This window comes from Lolium perenne, chromosome 4, assembly GCF_019359855.2.
Source record: "Lolium perenne isolate Kyuss_39 chromosome 4, Kyuss_2.0, whole genome shotgun sequence".
NCBI lineage: Eukaryota > Viridiplantae > Streptophyta > Magnoliopsida > Poales > Poaceae > Lolium > Lolium perenne.
In genome coordinates, this window is record NC_067247.2 from 26,287,817 (window position 1) to 26,307,055 (window position 19,239).

Sequence of the window (19,239 nt, forward strand, 5' to 3'; positions counted from 1 at the left end):
TGAACGTGAACTTCGTAGGCAAGCACTCGCGTTCAAGAGGAACCAAGAGTTGGCGAAGAAGCAGAAGGAGGCCGAGAAAGAATTAGAAAGTAAAAAAGGGGGGAAACAAGTTGCCCAGCTCGGGGAACAAAGTAAACAATCGATCGCCCCGCTCATAGTGAAAGCCGCCGGTCGGGACGATGCCCCCGAAATCATAGCAGCTGCGGCAGCACAGGGATTGACTGTAGCGAGTGCCACAGAACAAGCGGCCAACTTAGGTATCACTCTTCGTGCACTGTTAGGCCTTGATGAGGCACCAATGAAGGACGTAGTATTTACATATGTGGAGAATGGGCCTCTCGTCGAGCCTGCGCAGGAAGAGGATCTACCTCGACAAATGAAAGGTCTGCTAAATTGGTACAAGGGTTACATAAAACTTAAAAACGCCAAAGACTATATTTATGCGGAAGTTAGACACGAGCATCACTTCAAACATTACTATATACAAATTCATCGGAGTGAATTGTTCCAGCTGTTCAATCTGCGCGAGCTCGACAAATCTATCATCAGTTGCTATATTCTGTAAGTGATTTATTAATTTCTACCCCACTTGTTGTGTACGCTATTATGCAGATTGAAGAAGCGGGAAATGCGAATAAGGCGCATCCATGATGTTGGGTTCATTGACCCACAAATCCTTAATTCATATGTGTTAGAACTCCACCCCGCCGACGTGGAGGATGACCTGTGGCGGTTTCTTAGAAAACAGGAACTCAAAAGTGATATTCTATTTCCTTACCATTTTGGGTGAGTGTTTCTGTCTTGAGCACATTCTCTTTTGTTTACTCCATGCATGGTATGTGGCTAATCGATGAGTTATGCATGACTGTGCATGTATCGTGTCCGCAGGTTCCACTGGATTCTGCTAGTAATTCAAATTCAGAACTCCACAGTTCTCGTCCACGACTCTCTGAATATGGATTCGGCGCTTTGGGCCGACATGAGAAAAATGATGCAAAAGTAATTATTTTCATTCATTTGCGCTCTATATCGATCGGCCTATTTCGTTCATCATTTCCTAATATCAAAAGTAATTATTAATAACTCTCTTGTTCATTTAATTTTCTTTGCCTCGTAGGGTTTGGAGACGGTTCGTAGATCAAAAGGTCGGTGAATTCAAAAAAGAGCTACAATTTAAAAGGGCAAAGAATGCGACTGGGGATATTCAGCCACCGGGGACCAATCTATGTGGATACTATGTTTGTGAGAGGATCCGGAGATACACCACTGAGCGGCAGCCGTCTGAGAACAACATCAAGAGGATTAACCTCCGGACGACGCTTAGTCCAGAAGCTCGCTTCCGACCACTTCAAGAGGAATTAGCTGGATGGTTGGCGAGGGAAGTCATCGATCCTAGAGGAGAACACTATGTAGAGGACGTAGAACTTTATATGCACTAAATTATATATGGAAACTTGTTCAAAATTGTATATGGTCATCCGATATTGAATATATATTGTATCTTTTTGGTTCTAATTTCAAATTTGTTTGAAATTGTACATTCATATGCATGTATGTAGTACTGTAGAATATGTGAAACTCCTTCAAAATTAAAAGAAAACACAAAAGAAATAAAACAATACAAATTAAAAAGAAACCAGGTTAGGGGGGGGGCTAAAACCCTAAACCTGCGGCGGCCTTTAGTCGCGGTTGGCCAGGAGAACCGCGACTAAAGGTCCTCCGCCCCGACGGACTGCTGGCGGCCACGTGGACGTGCCTTTAGTCGCGGTTCGTAAGGAACCGCGGTTCGTAAGGAACCGCGACTAAAGGGGGGGCCTTTAGTCGCGTTTAATTGGTCGTGGTTGCTAAACCGCGACCAATGGCAGTTGCGCACCGCGACTGATAGCCTTTTTTCTACCAGTGTGGAGAAACCTTTAGGCCCGGTGTACATTTGAACCGGGACTAAAGGGAATGGCCTTTAATCCTGAAAGTCCAGTTCCGGTTGCCAAACCGGGACTGAAGACCCTTATAAACCGGGATTAAAGACCCTTTTTCTACTAGTGCTAGCATCGCGTAGAGCGCTCCGGCAGTCCCGCACGACATCGCGCCGTGGTCCACGATCTTAGCTACCTTGCCGAAGGTGATGCACATGGCACCAGCACGTCAGGCAGCAGAGGCCACAGTCATCGAAGCAGTCGAAGAGGCCGGACGACAATGGTTATGGAAAAGGACATATGCATGTTGCACTTAACTCATCGAGCGCTCTTCGAACATTTTTCCTTTCTCTACATTCCGCATAAGATCCAAGTCCACTTGACCCTTCTGAGCAAGCATCATTGGAGGGCACTACTAGCCTCCTTGTCATACTTTTTTGTTCCTATCTCCATCCTATCCAGATCCAGCACATCATTGTTATATATTGACTTCCTTTATTTACGAGATTGCCTACCTACAAGCCCATTTGTCCCATGGAAGTTTTTTTTTTGATGCTCCAGTCCACATGGTAGCCCAAAAAGTATTGGATCTGGTGTTGGCGACGAAAAGTTTACATCGATCACTTACGATTCTCATCCTCAACTATCTCCTCCACCCTACATAGCAATGTCACACTACCACCAACTAGAATATTTACACTCTCGCTCATCCTTTGCTTCGCCGTGCAACATATGAAACATGATTGGAACACCATTAAGATATACACTCATTGGACTACTCGAAGTCCTCCTCTACACTACTTCTTGTACATCATGTTTTTCGAGTTCGACCGTTTCTTCAACAATTTCATCAATCTCCTCCGTTGCTTCATTCTATGCATATTTTCTCCATCTAATGGTGTTGAACATACAATTATGCTGATTATTCCGCATCTGCACATTGCCGAGTAGTTGGAAAACACATATATTCTAGATTTACCATGATGGCTGCTTGCTCCCCCTCAATGTTCTAGGTAGAGCTAGGCTGTGTTACAATCATAATAGTTTATACTAAACTTTTATACTTTTCCATACTTTATTTATTAAGTTTTCTCCACTAGAACACAAGAAGGAATGTTATATTATCCTTTTGTGCAAATAACACTCAGGCCAACAAAACTTGAAACTCACATATTGTCCTTTTATGGGAACAAATATTTTCATGTTTTTATGTTTGTTTCCCGATCGATTTCCTATTGTGTGTTAGATCTTTGGTTTAGTGTGTTTTCTTGCAAGGAATTGTTTATTGGGAGCACGACTTAAATATGCATGAACTTTTAAATATGTTTATATAAATGGTTCTCTGATATTACTATTTTGTGGGAAAATTACAAATTGTAGAAGTATAAAGATACATTGCATTTTTTGGCATATCATTTTTTCTAGGCAATGCAGATAAATTTGCAGTTCAAGCAAACAATTCCTTGTTTGAACAATACATATACAATTATTAGCGCTATATAAATCGCATACCTACTCTCATATTTATTTTGTTTTTGAAAAATTATTAATGAAATTAACAATTTTGTATCAGGTCGCTAAATTAATCATGATTATGATGAAGATATGCTGTTTTTTTTCCATGGATTGTCCCCACCCATTATATAACAAATTAGTTTTGGGAGTTTATAACTTATAAAATATATTTACATATTTGTGCAAGAATGTATGATGAAGAGATATCTTTACTAGGGCCTATGTAGGTTAGGCGTGACTTAAAATATATCAACTCCCTCCGTCTGCGTGCATATAGTTTAAGAAATTGCTTTGACCATTATTTTGGCCAATAAAATATGAAATATATGTCACAAAAGTTATATCATTAGAATTTTTTTTTTCATACGAATCTAATGATATAGATTTTGTCGTCATAAAAATAATATTTTATTGATTCAATCAATGGTCAAAGTTTATCTTAAACTGCGTGCATGCATGTTAAACCGAGATGGAGGGAGTACACAATGACTATTGTCTTGCTTACAGGGACGGAGCCAGCAGGGGGCTGGCTGGGGCCATGGCCCCCCTCATGGTAATTTTTTTTGTTAAAAAACCTTGGTTAGTCTATACATTTGACCTGCAAGTTGCGTAAATTTACATATATGGCCCCCTTCAATAAATTTTACATGCAATTGGCCCTCCTTGTGTTACTTTTCTGGCTCCGTCCCTGCTTGCTTAGGAGTAACTATGGCATCCAACGGACTCAGAGAACATTAGTGTTATGATATCTTTCTATTCTTAATAGGTGATCCCATTTTCCTGCACATGCAAGGTATCCACCTCATCATGTATCTACGAGCAATCATAGATTGCCACCTCAGCAGTCTTGCCAACAAATCATCTAATTGATCCAAGTCATCTAGGCACCACGTCATCTTCACACCGATCACTAAATTGACCCTTGCCCTCCTCAAACGATCACAACATTGATGGACATTAATTAATTTCTTTGGCATGCACCTTCGCTCCTTACTCTCCTCGCAGCACTAGGGGCAAACGGAACCACCGACGAGCTAGCAACAAGTCCACCTATTTCTATTTCTCCTGTCGTGGCACTGAAGCGCGAGGCCAGCCACTCTTCAAGTATCACTTCTCTTCTTTTCATCAATTGTGCACCTCAATAGTCGTTGCTCATCCATTCACCTCCCCACCTTCCTCTCTTTCTAAATTCTAATGGGTTGTAATTGTCCACTGGCCCACCACTTTCATTTCGAGACTCTGGTATGTATCTCAAATCCTCACCATTGTGGCCACACTCCTTTTTACTCAATCTTCGGCAGTAGTTCCTGCTGCTCCTAGCCTATCTTTGGCGACCATGCAGAGAGCCTCCGGAATGCTGTCCGATGGATACACCGTTCCCGATCAGTCGATTATGACAAAGAGCTCCAAGAGGGTGGAGGTAATGGCGCTGCAGGTCAAGGCAAGGAGATCGCCCATCAAGTTGAACCAGAGGTCTGAAGAGGGCCAGTGATTCAAATAAGAGGAAACGGTGGCCACCAAGCAAGCAGAAGAAACAAGGCATGAAGCCTTCGTCTTCGTTGAAGTCATGGTGAGGGGCCAAATGACTGGAAGTTGTATTTGTTTCTTTCCTATTGACCGTAGCGATAGTTACTGAACCTGCTTTCTGGTTCATATAATCATTTTCCATATTCTTCTTTTCCGTTTGATCCAAAATTAGGAAATGTATAATCAAATGATTTTTCAGAATAAGTACTTCTATCCTTTGGCGGTGATCCAATCCCTGTGAGAGAAAACAATACACAAATGTTGGCACATGCTCCATTTTTTCTGCTTATAGTAACTGACTTTCCCAAGTTCCATACGGCCTGTATATCTCTGTCAAGAGAAATCAATATCATGGTGTTCAGAGCATGCGTTACTGACCTGATTATTCTCTGATCTGATACTTTGCCCCGAACTAAACCATATTTTTCAATAATTTGTGCAGAATGAAATAATTATAACAGCTAATCTGCATCCAAGTTTCAACTTTTCAGGTCACGCTGCAAAATTCCGTTTCAGAAAAAAAAAGATGGTCACGCTGCAAAATCTGAGATATGGGAGCAATTCTACTTACATGATTGATTGCACTGCCAAAATCGAATGGGCTTCAATCAGGTTTGCCGTTGTGTTCAGTCTATGTTAACACTGAATGGTTGTGGAATGAATCTATTGAACACCCTGTTCAGTGTTCAGTTTATTTTATCACTGAACGGTTCGTGGCTGTCAAAATAATAGAGGCAATTCAATCTAACAGGCAATGATCTTATAATACTGTTACCAGTAAATATCTAAAATTTCATACTTTGTCCTTTTCTATAATCTTCTATGGTACTATGTTAAAATCATGCGTTCTATTTTCAGGAATAAATACACAAATAGTTCACGTGACTACGGCACTGCCAGGGCAGGTCTATTGAAGACAAATCCGATTAGCTCAGTGTTGCATTACTCAAAAAAATTCCCATGGTAACATTACAAAGTATATTCCCATGTCTTGCTGATATGTTCCTACTTATTTTGCATTACAAAGATGTTTAATCAATCGTGTGATACATCAGCTTTTGTTTTTTATGTTCAATCTGGTATACCCTTTTTTTTCTCGGTTCAAAGTTTCTGAATCACCCTGGGAACATGTACGTACAATTTGTTAAGCTCTGAGCTTAAAATAATCTTCTTCTTTATTATATGATTTTGCCCACTTTCATTGCTATAAATTGCCGCAGCAACACGCAGGGCATTATCTAGTTATATTGTGTTTTAGTTTACATGTGTTTATCCCTAGAAGAAGTTAGCTTAAACTTAACTTTAGAAGCCATGTATGTGCTTTCTTTTGTTGGGTTTGTCCCCTAATTGATATTTTCGTCTATCTTGACCAGTTTGTATAAACTGAGAGTAGTATGTTACTCGTGGCAGAAGAAAATCCATGGAACTTTTTTTTTGAGGAAGAAAATCCATGGAACTTTGTAGTACACAGGTGACAAAAATGATAAAAACCCTTATAAGTAAACGTGTAGTATATATTAAATAAATAATTACAATAATACAAGGAACAAAATGCAGATCGAGCAACTATAACGCACACACAGATGATGACAAGATATCAAGTCACTACTATTACTAGCCATGTTGTAATTTACCAAGCACGAAAGAACACTTGTTTGTCGATCCTTCCAAGTTTGTTGGCTTTGCTATTGTCTTTTTTGGCACCACTCAGCAAAGCCAACGTTTACCAAGTTCCGAACCACCGTACACACGGCACCGATGATTTTTCCAATATTGTGTGAGCTCGCCTTGTAAGATTATGGACAACCCGGTTATGAGTTAGAGGGCAGATTAGAAGATTTGCTTGGGCAGAACCTCATATTTTCTATATTCAGAACCAGACGCCGGCTGGCCGGCGGCTAGCCAAACAAATATTACTTCCTATGTCCACAAATAAGTGAGTCAACTTTTTCCAGATATGGTAGTATGTAGATGCGTTTTTCGTATGTAGATGTATCCGTATTTAGAAAAAGTTGAGTCGTTTATTTTTAGACAGAGAGAGTATTATACAAGGAACAAAATGTATAACAACATTACAAACTCAATCCCAGTACAACACACACTGTAAACCTTATTAACAATTTTTAAGCCACTACTATTAATTACGCTATGTTGTAATTTACCAAGCACGAAAGAACACTTGTCCTCGACCCACCCGAATTTGATTAGCGGCCCATCATCTGCACGGCGGGCGCATTGCCGTTGCCGCGCTCGGCGTTGAGCTGCCATCCGATGTCGGGGTCGTAACCGCGGGCCTTGAGCTCCTTGTACTGCTGGACGAGCGAGCACGGCTCGCAGCAGAAGTGGACGCAGCGATCGCCGCAGGCCGGCCGGGAGCGCGTGCGGGCGCGCATCTTGGCGCGGTAGGTGCAGGAGTAGATGCACCGGCACCCGGTGAGCGTCGCCAGCCGGCGCGTAGAGCGCTCCGGCAGTCCCGCACGACGTCGCGCCGCGGTCCACGATCTCCGCCACCTTCCCGAACGTGATGCACGGGCACCAGCACGTCAGGCAGCAGAGGCCGCAGTCGTCGAAGCAGTCGAAGAGGCCGGAGGACCAGGTGCCGTTGGCGGGGGCGCCGCCGACGGGGATGCCGGTGGCCGGCTCGGCGGCGGGCTTCATGTCGAAAGGGCCCGGTGAACTAGGAAGGTCTGAGGTTTTTTATGTGAGGATGTCGCTGTTGTGTTCTGTGCTGCGATGGATGAGAGGGGATATCTGCTGGAGTGGGTTTATATAGCGCAAAGTGTTTTCTAGCGGAGCCGGTAACTACCGGAGTTCCCCTAACCAATCACATAGAGCCAGCTGACCCAGTACAATCATCTACCGTGCCCGAGTATCCCTGCGTATAGTTCTTTTGTGATTTTCTGCTGCCTGTGTAGGTCCCACCCACATGGCTCTGTCCCCTCTGCTCTCTCTCTCCACAACTTCATCAGATTGCTCTCGTACAGCATTGGGTCAGCAGTCAACACTCGTAGAATTGCTAGTCTGCTAAGCCGGTTCTTATCTTAATAAAAAGTTACCTTTTCTGTGTACAATTTTATCATTTACTTTGTATTACCTTCCATTCATATTTGAAAAATTGGAAAAATAGTTTCAGCTCCATTGCAGAAAAAAAAATCAAAATGTTCATAATATTTTTTAATTGTGGATACCACTATCACATCAACAGATTATTGTATATCATATTGAAATGAGCCATCCTTTTTATGATCCAAATTTGACACAACTAACATACCTACGCGAGCTAATCCAACGATATAGAATATATATAGAAGAAATTCAGTTTGTTTCCAGTACATTTTTGAAATCATGATTTTAGTTATTATATATATCAACGCGGATTTGCTACCATGGTGGCTAGCTATGCACCCCTCTATGACCATTGGATATAGTGTGCAAAAAAATCAAGGGATCAAGATTCCTATGACTAACAATAGAATCAACTAACGGATTGTGGTGGAAGTTTCAAGCCGTTAGAATGCTGGCATGGTGGCTAGCTGTATACTGAGCCAATGTTAATGCAACATGGGCGGTAATACACAAAAAACTACACTTAAAAATACAGTTAAGAATACAGAGGAGACTTGCGTTGCTTTTTCAACTCTGAGTGTGGTACAGATGATTGTCTACCGCCTAACCGGTTTAGCTAGTGTCACATCTAGATTTTGAATAGTTGGTTATAAAGGGTGAAAATAATCGGTTATTCAATGGACTGTGTTTATAAAAGAGTATATAACACTGCATGTAAAGCTGCAGTTCCATTTTTCGTCGTGTAGTTTTATGTGGATAAAATTATGTATGGAGAACTCTATACTCTGTATTTTCATGTGGACATCAATTGTAATTTCAACTGCAGTACAAAAATAAATACATTTAATAATACACATGAGTTCAATGGACCAAGATGGAAATAGCTGCTGAGGGAATCATTTCACAGTTGATGTGCTAACCGTTTATAGACGTCATCCACCTGTTGTTGCTATTGGAGACATAGAAAATGACGAAGCAAATAGAATGAGATTACAGTCTGTATTGCGTTTGAAATTACAGTTATCACTGGCGATGGTTGGTTTTGCTACTGGAAACATAGAAAATGACGAAGCAAATACAATGGGATTACAGTCTGTACTGCGTTTGAAATTACAGTTATCACTGGTGATGGTTTTACTACTGGAAAGTGGAAACATAGAAAATGACAGAAACAAATAGAATGGGATTACAATCTGTATTGTGTTTGAAATTACAGTGGCGATGGTTTCGGTATGCTGAAACTGCTTCCTACATTTCCTTGTACCGTGCATGTTACCGATGAAAATTACGAAGCAACGAGAAATGGTATTACCGTCGTAACTGTGTTTGAAACTACCACGCTGAAATTGGCATTCGTTTTGCCATACTGAGCCTGCCTGTTCCCGTCACTTGTACCACCCATATTACAGATGAAACGCTAGCCTTTTGTCAAGAGTGGATCATCTGATTAACTATGTTAAAAGAGACCCACACAGGATGGACAAAGGTGGAGATGGGATTCCTTTTTTAACAGTTGCTTTGCTGCTGTTTTCAGCCGTTGACCATTTGCTCTGTTGCTAGTTAGAACAAAGAAATGGACATAGTAATCAGCATGAGCAAGTACCGCTATTGCTCATGCAGCCAACACAATTACATTTTAATTGATCTTTACAATTTGCTCTAATATTCAATGAAAATATATGATAAGACAAATTTGTTCTAGCATCCAACGCAATTACATGATCTAGAGAAACCTGAAAACAAGCCGGAGCGCGATGCCAACTCGCTTGTCCGCACGGAGCTTCGCACGGCCTCCAGCGAGCCTCTGCCCTGCCCTCACCACACCCGGATACAAACGGAAGCTGCTCGGAAGTGACCGAATGGCCGGCAGCAGGTGCGCGGGGAATAGACGCAGCCATGGCCACGAAGCTCTTCGGGCCGCACCGGCTCGATGCAGCACCATCCTCCTCCGTCGTCTGGAGCCTAAGGCCTCCACAAGCCGGCACCATCCTCTGCCGACGCCCGTAGCCCAAGGTCTCCTCGTGCCAGCACCATCTTTCCCCGCTGGTAGAGGAGAAGTCATGCATGGTAGGCGATGCTAGAGGCATGCCGCGTGTGGAGAGGTTGGTGGCGGCAGCACGAGGCCGAGACCTAGGTGGGGGTGGTCATGTGGGCGGCGGCGGCTAGGTTGGGGAGGAGGGTAGGCCAAAATTGATCAGAAAAAGGATGTGAAGCAAATCGACGTACTGCAAAGTGCTAGCAGTAAACCGAAGCAAAAAAAATTAGGCATAGCAAATAAACTACCAAATGAAAAAATTGGATCTGTTTGAAGCCAGAACAATTATGATCTGGATGGTGGATTCGTCCCCAAAAAAAAAGCTTCGGGAGAGGATATGCATCTTGGTAAATCTTTATTCCAACAAAACAAATTAAGAATCTGAAGAAAAAAAGCAAGGATGGATCTGGATGGTGGATTCGTACCAAAAAAATCCTTGGGGAAAGTATCTGGATCAGAACCTTGCTACAACCTAACAGCATAACTGCGTAAGATTAGGACAAAAATACAAAGTGCAGACCAGAAAAAAAAAATGAAGGCAACCATTAACCAGAGAAAGCGTGAGTGAGCCATGGATAAGATTTGATGATGGAACTGGTCTAGCTGCTATTGTAATAGGAAATGTAGATGTAACAGAGTAATGGATGACAATATAAATACACTTTGATCTGCATTTCGAATGGACCATGGTTGGGACTGAGATGCAAAGGAGTAATGGATGACAATTTAAATACACTCCATGTAACGGAGTTAGGAATGCCCGTTAGAATTTCCATGCTCCTGCTCTTGCATCTCATGCTCCCTACAGCCAATCCAACGGGTAGATGAACGTGCATAGCTAGCCACCATGGTAGCCCACTATTTTGGTTATATATATATATATATATAGAAGAAGTTCAGTTTGTTTTGTTCACACATATTCCAGTTATTTTTATATAAAAATATGTTTAGTTCATTTTAGATTTTCCAGAAAATATCTTCAAATATGGTTCACACATATTCCAGCAATTGTTTTATAAAAATAGGTTTAGTTTGTTTCAGTTTTTTCATAAAATATGACAGAAAATATCTTCATATACGGTATAGTTTTACCATCTATTTTGTGTTATTTTCATTCCAATTTGATAAATCGCAAAATTAGTTTCAGCTCCATTTCAGCAAAATATCCTCAATTTTTGTTTTATTGTGGATACCAGTAACACATCACCATATTATTTTTATCATATTGAAATATGAGACATCCTTCTTATGATCCAAATATGACACAACTAACATGCATATGTGAGCTAATACAACCAGATATGTTACAAGCATGGTATATTGGCATATATTATATTTTTTATTGAGAAGTGCATGGTATATTTATTTTAAATTTATGAGGACAAAATATTATACAATTATGTTTTAGAAATCAATTACATTTTTAGGCAGAAACCAGTTGGAAATCAAGAAGTTTTCATATTTATTTCAGATTTGTCACACATCAGAATGAAAGATGAAACATGGCACAAATAGATCATAGTATTTCATACAGTTTTTCATTAATGTTTCTTTAAGTTTCACATATCATACATAAATTTCAATATCATTTCAAAGTGATTTGACATTCATTTCGGTGCACCACAAATATTTCACAAGTTTACAGAGAAATAGAGTAATCAAATTTGTCTTTTTTTGCAAATGAAATCAAATTCGTTTCAAATCTTAGAGCAAACATTGCCCATATTTGCAAAGAGTAGAGTTTAGCTGGGTAAGAAATAACCATCGCCAAAACCATTGCCCATATTTGAATCCACATCAAAATCCACCAAATAATCCCTAGATCTAGAAACCGAATCCCACACCTAGGATGCACACAGTTTTGTCTTCCTCCGGTTGGTTCTCATGCGGGACGCCGCAGGCCCGCAGTCTCGCCGTCGTCCTGGCCGCAATTCCGTAGCCTTGCCTCTCGCAAGCGGAGGCGCTGCGAGCCTGCACTACAAGCTCGAAGCATCGCTCATGCATGCCACCGCCGTTCTAGGCGCACCCTTGCCGTGGTTCTGAACGCCGTCTTGCCGCGCCAACTCGAGCTTCCTGTTCCGGCCGCGGACCGGCAACTCGAGCTTCCTGTTCTGGCCGCCATCTTCCCGTCACATAGCTGCATCGGCGGAGTTTTTCCTTGATCTAGATTGAGAGAGAGAGAAACGAGAGAAAGATTCAGCCATTCAGGAGATGGTCTGTGCATTGATATTTAAGTGGGCCAACCACGTATTCTATACATATACCAGAACTGTTCTCTACAATCATCAAAAGATACCAAACGAGAAAGAAAAAATACGACGCTCCCAACCCCGAATCGCGATGGACGAGCGAACCGCGGATGCTTCACCGGTAGTTACCGGTTCCGTTAGAAAAATCGCTCTCGTTTATATAGTTGGAGCGCGCGGGTATGAGCGCGTGTCGTGACAAGTTGGCTAGCCGCCTAGTCAAGCAGCGTTTGTTGACCGCGAACGAAACGCGGATAGGTGCGTGCGCCATTGAAGGTGACGAGGTGCCAGGAAACTCACGCCCACTAAGGTGTCGTTTTTTTTTTTTGAACTTATCAATTCTCTAGCGCGTGATATAAATATGTTAGCTTTTTAATCTTGATTCATGTATCTGCACTGTTCATGTCGTTTGCATGTAGTTTAGCTAGCTTGGGAGATGCAGTCCGGTGAAACTTCAATGGACGCGCATATGGTGAGATGCCAAGCTGAGATTGTAGCAAGGCGTGATGCTGCAGTTCTGTGCGATGCAGAACTGATGCGTGAAGGAGTGCGATGGCCTGCATGCTCAAGTGGAGCCGGTTGATCCGGCAAGTCAGTTCTGCATGTGATTCAGCCGAGTGAATCGGTGGTGTATTCAGCCAGTTAGCTGCATGCGTGTGTGTGCTTGGCCAGGTCAAGTTAGTGGCCGGTAGTGGCCTGGGTTAGTGCTGCACTAAGTTAGTGGGTGAGTGGCTTATGGCCGTGTGGTATGTTAGCCTATTTAAGGTCTGTAATCAGCATGTTTGACAAAATGAGAAAGTGGAGGAAAATGTAGTGCATGTGTTCTCACCGGGAGTGTTTCTAGGCAAAGCTTGTTCTCTCCTTGGTGAAGTGTGTGTGTGAGTTCTTGTGAAAGACAAAAGTGAGTTCCAGAGTTGAGAGGAAGAAGAAGATAGGGGCTGAGAGATTCAGCCCCAACAAAATACAACTCCAATTATAAGAGCAAGCTCAATAGTATAGCCACCAGCCGGATATAAGCAAGATGCAATATCATCTATAGCCAACATATAGCTAACATGTACAATAATTGGCTATATAAATGTACTATTTTGTTAATACTTGGCTCACATTTCACTTTCACAAAGTGCCTAGGAGCACGTGCTAGAACTAGCTCTTACATAAGAGCTCACTTACTTTCTCTCTCCTCTTCTCTCCCCTCCAACTAAGCACAAATATTATATTTAAATTCTTATAGCCCGCTGATTAGACCTTATTGTACTTGCTCTAATACGACTAACTAATTTGTACCTACTCAGTTTAACAGGCGCCGATAGGCTTCTAGCTTGTTGGGCTTGATTTTGGGCCTGGGGTTTGTTTCACAAATCCTACTCCCTCTCGTTTTCTCATTTTCTTGTTTTTTTATTATATAAGCTTTTAGCTAGTTGGGCTCGATATTTTTGCCCAGGTTTTGTTACTTATCAGGTTTTTCTCTCTCGTTTTTCCCCTTCTCATTTTTTTGATCATTTTTGTTATCATTTGACTGAAGCAAGTTTTGTGAGCAACCTAAACAAACAAATATCAAGACTAAAGCAAGTTTGTTGGGTTGTTGAACATGTTTTCTTTTTTTATGTCAAAAATGTTCCAATATGTTTTCTGTGGAACAAGTCTACAATAGTGATCATATGATGCAACATAAAAAAAAGTTTTTTTTATTTTTATGTGGAGGTTCTGATTCCTATTGCACTCTTATTCTCTTTTTATCCGCGGAAGCACTCTTATTCTCTATATTGAGTAGGTTCGGGATGGTGGTGTAGAGGTCACGTCACTCAATGCACGTCTTTTTCATTCAAGTATAGTGGTGACCTTTATTTAATGAAAATTAGAAAAATTAATATTGAGAACAAGTATGTGCCTTGTACTAGTGACGCCTTTGGGGCTCCCGTCTATATTTTCGTTGGTGCACGCGTACAAATGATAGTGCCGCCCCGTCATGAGGCGAGGTGAACCGTGCCTAATTTTTTCCTCCCCTAGTTGGGAATTTTCCGCAAATAACCTGTTTAGTACCAACAGTTCGAAATGAATGACTTGCAATTCAAGTTACAATTGACATTTTTTCTAGTTATAAGTTAGGTTGCAACTGAAATTTTTTCAGTTCCAAGTCGAACTGAGTTATTCCAGGTACATGTCGGGTTGCAAGTGAGATTTTTCCAAGGTACATGTCGAGTTGCAACTACGATTTTTTCCTAGTTGCAAGTGAATTTTGTTTGCCTTAGTTCCAAATCGAGTGGGGAACTCATATCTATTTCTAGTTGCTAGTTTACTTGCAAATGAATTTCTCAGCTGTTGTAAGTTGGATCGCAACTGAGATATTTCTTCAGCTCCAAGACAGGCTGCAACTGAAAATTATCTTGTTACATGTCGGGTTGCAACTGAGTTTTTTAAAGATATAAGTCTAGTTGCAGCTGAGATTTTTGGCTAGTTGTAACTGAAAATTATCTTGTTACAAGTCGAGTTGTAACTGATTTTGTTTTCAATGCCATGCCAAATGGAGTGGGAACTGGTATTTTTTTTTTCCATTTTTAGCAAGCTTACTTACAATTGAGTTTCTCTCAAGTTGCAAGTCGGGTTGCAATTGATTTTTTTTCAGTTGCAAGTTAGGTAGCAACTCAGATTTTTTCAAGTTACAAGTCGAGTTGCCAAAGAGATTTTCGCCTAGTTATAAGTCGAGTTGCGACTGAATATTTTTGCCTAGTTGCAAATTAAATTGCAATAGAGAAATTTCCATTTTATGAGCACTAACTAGCTAACTTTTGAAAAGAAAAGAAAGCAATGTTTTTTTTTTCCAGCGGAACTTCAGGGTTGATCAGCTAATTAAGCTAGCAGGGGTGGAATCAATTAAATCATTGGCTGCAACACCATGATAGACTTGATTACCAAATAGTCCTTGAGCAAGCACATTTGGGAGAAGAGACGTGTACTACATACACATCCATCCATCGTGAATTCGTCCGGTCGTGAGTAGTTCACATGTCCGTTTCATGCATCTTCCAATTGCATGCTTTGGCTCTCACAACTTTTGCTCGTATTTATGGAATATGGTTTCGTGGATGCTATCCGGGTTAATGTAACTTCTAATCCACGTTGTGCAAGTTGTTTGATTACTAACAATTTCTACTCTGCATCAGTTAGGAAGCAAAGTTACTAGTGATTGGTTGCCCACAAATCGCGTTTGAGCAAAATCACAGCTATTTGGTTACGTCCTGCGTGCGCAATACGATCACCACCTAGACTTCTTGGTAAGCTTACCCAGTTCACCGAATATGCCCAAGCAAAGCTAGCATACGGATATTAGCAGTGGAGTTGCACCATGAGGGCACGGGCGGCAGCTCGTGATGCAACTAAAGTTCATCAACCGAGGGGTTACATAAATACCACCTCGCAAAATATACAGATGTGCCATTAGTGCAGATCAACCCTAACTACATCCAAAATGTACATCATGGATGTGGTGTTTATCATCAGTAGCAGAACACCAAGAAAACAATCATCCAATGCTCCGGATCCTCACAGGTAATACTTCGTTAGGAAGGCATTGAACCAGTCCATCCTGGCAGCAGGGGTCATCGCCAGATACTTGGTCGTGTGTGCCTTGTGATCCATGAGGTGGCTTAGTGCTCGGTGGACCGCGGCAGGAGTGAGCGGAGCAGCTGGAACACGGCCGGTGTAGATCCTCTTCATCCGAGCATAATTCTCTATGGGCCTGTTGAGGAGCTTCGCGTTCCTAGGCTGATTCTACGATGACGAGGTTATTTAGTTCTTCCTCATGTGCAAGCTAACAACATGCATCATATTTGACTTACTGAATCAAGTGCAAGAGAAGTTGCAATGCGCTAACCTTGGTGTAGGCAAAGTATGCGTCGTCGTCCAGCATGATAGCTGATATCTTCTCCACCCAACGCACCCCCTCCATCTTCTTGAGCTTGCATACATGAACCCACCTTGCTCTCCAGTGCCTCAGATGGTTGTAGACCCGAGCGATGCAAACCTCACGGCTAGTGTACTTCAGAATAGCCGCAAATATCGCTTTCATGTCACGGTTCTTGAACAATGGCACTCCGGCCTTCTCTTCCGTGACCCAGTCGCACACTCTGTTCAGCACGAAGGTGGACAGAGCGGCATGCCATACCATGTTGGGCCTCTTCTTGATAGGGCGAACTTATCAGGCACCGGGATATACCAGATTGGCGCATCATGCAGCACAGACTTGTGCGACTGATCAACATGGCTCGCTTCCTATACAAACAATCAAAGTATTAAAGTGTAAGAACAATGGTAAGCAAGCTAGATCTTTCACACATCGAAGCTATCAGGAGAAGGTAAAGCAACAATGGAAAGCAAGCAAGCATGGTAACAAACTGCAGTGTATAAGTGCAAGCATGCTAACAAAGTGATGTTCCAAACACGGGTTCGCACATAGATTGACCATAACACAATAGTAATCTTCTATGCATGCTGTCATCTATAAGTGCATAGCTGGTACAAGAAGTAGTTGTACACATCGTAGAGCCAGTCCTCGTACCAACTATCACACTTATACGTGGACGACTAGGTTTAGAAGAGCGCATACACAGGTGTTCGAGGAAATGACAGGCACTTGACGCTTTACAGATTCAAGCAAGAACTAAGCAGAACAACTCTACGGTTACATATCGAAGCAAGAACTCATGCGCAAAGCCATACGTTGTGAATGATGTATTACCTATAAATTTTGATGATTAGTGGACAAATTAACGGCCATACCATGCTTCATATAGCCAAGCTACAGAAGATTGCATTCCATGTGGTCTCTTCATAAGAATTCATTCGCGCAGGAATAAAATATACGTACCTAATTTTCTGCATGTAATGTTGACCTTAAAACATATTCTTTTATATTTTCACAATGTTTTCTATATGATGCCTCCCAATCAGTTCGTTAATTTTTTGTTTATTTCACTGCAGAAAAAGTTCATTGGCCTTATTTTACTGTGGCATTCACTTTGCATTGTACCTGAGACAACGAATTTATGGAATCAATGGCCATGTGTATAAAAATTGGCAACATGTTTAATGTTGTATGGTCTTTGTGATATGGGAAAGACTTTATGTACCAAAACTTTTAATGAATCTCATATCAGGTAAATCAAAGAAAAAATAAAACTGAATGCTATGACATCATACATTACTCGGCTTAATTTTTTTTTACTGATTTAGGGTTTAGTGTTTAGTGGCAAAATAATGTAACATGAACAACAAAAATAAAAACATCAAGCAAATCACACAAGGCCCTTTCAGTCCGGCTGCGCGTTCGGTTAATATGGTTAATTCGGTTCGATTGATAAGTTTTTTTAGTTAATACAGTTTCAATACTTCGGTAAATACGGTTTCATACAAAAATACGGTATGGTTTCGGTAATAACCACAAAATATCGGTTCGGTTTCGGTAATAACCAAACTAACCAAAGTTGACGCGAATTTTCAAATAACACATAAGTTTTACACACATATATCATATTTTTTATTTTTATGATTGAACTGAACGCTTTGCAAGAGAAATACACAAAAATATAAATAACTACGGCCAAAATAAAAATGTAGGCAAGAATACGAGTTGAACTCACGTTCTGTGGCTGAATAGCACTAGCATACACGCCTAAACCACCACGGTGAGGTATCTTCTTTGTATAATAGGAACGTCTAAGCGGAGGTGGCGTTTTGGTTTATAGGAGCAAATGCTATTATTATACAAAATAATTAAAAAACAATTTTAGAAATGTCAAAAAATTCTGACATAAATTTCTTGGTGTACATCGTGACATTCTATGTTAGTGCACACGTTTTCGTAGAGAAACAACATTTTATGTGGCGTGTACAAAAAAGAACAAAAAATGTCATATACGTAGTCATGTTATAGCATCAAAACTTGAAAAAAAGAATTAGTTTTTTAAAAAAACTTGTGTACGAACATAAAATATGTAGACGTACATGGAAAATTTTATTTTAGAATTTTTTGACACTTCGAAATGTAGATTCACACAACGGGAGCAAATGCACCTATGAGACAAAGTGAATATCCCCGTCTAAGTTTATATAAAGGTATACTGCGAAGTTCGGCTGAGCCAGGAGAGAAAATTTCTCTGCTGCCTACACTGTTCAGTTTTATTTGGTTTAACCGACTTATTTCAATTTTAAACCGAATTAACCATTTGGCATATGGTTAGCTATTTTGATAACTGAAACCTAACTTAAAACTGGAAAAATTCACAATTTGGTTACGGTTAGAATTTTTTCGGTTTGATTTTCTGTTTCGGTTCGGTTATGCACAGCCGGACCTTTCAGTATTGGTGACGGTCCAAGGCTTTTAATTAGTTTGGCACGGCTGGCACTTTAATTTGGCCTTTGTTCAATAGGGTGATGCGACAACCATTGGCATGCATCAAAAATACTCCCTCCATACCAGTTTATAGGGTATTATGCATTTTGAAAAATCTTTGACTAATAATTTGGTAAAAAAATAGAAGATATATATCACAAAATTGTACTATTGGAAACTTCTTTTGAATACGAATTCACACTAGTAGAAAACAGGGTTTTCGGTCGAAGCCCCTGAGAGCTTTAGTCTCGGTCGCATTACGAACTGGGACTAATGTGAGCATTCGTCTAGGTTCGAGCGGCGCGGGCCACGACCACCCTATAGTCCCGGTTCATTTGGAACCTTTAGTCCCGGTTGGAGGCACCAACCGGGACCTAAAAGGGCTGCGGTAGGCTACCTCCAAGGCAAAAGTCTTTAGTCCCGGTTGGTGTTACAAACTTGTCCTTTAGTCCCGGTTTGTAACATCAACCGGGACTAAAGGCTTTCTAGATTTTTTTGCTCTCCACGGTGCAAAAATATTTAGTCCCGGTTGGTTGTGTCCCCAAC

The 19,239-nt window shown here is 41.1% G+C and overlaps 2 long non-coding RNA genes and 1 pseudogene across 2 annotated transcripts; 2 read left to right on the plus strand and 1 right to left on the minus strand.

The window, feature by feature from the left end:
- Window positions 1-627: 627 nt before the first annotated feature.
- On the plus strand, window positions 628-1,437 carry LOC127348275 (uncharacterized). The gene is made up of 3 exons (XR_011744300.1): window positions 628-786; window positions 889-999; window positions 1,118-1,437. It is a non-coding gene; the product is annotated as an uncharacterized lncRNA (long non-coding RNA).
- Window positions 1,438-4,450: 3,013 nt separating this feature from the next.
- Window positions 4,451-6,084, plus strand: LOC127348276 (uncharacterized). Its single transcript, XR_007879712.2, has 3 exons — window positions 4,451-4,998; window positions 5,447-5,567; window positions 5,814-6,084. It is a non-coding gene; the product is annotated as an uncharacterized lncRNA (long non-coding RNA).
- A 914-nt stretch (window positions 6,085-6,998) lies between these two features.
- Window positions 6,999-7,713, minus strand: LOC127346634 (cell number regulator 10-like; annotated as a pseudogene).
- Window positions 7,714-19,239: the final 11,526 nt, after the last annotated feature.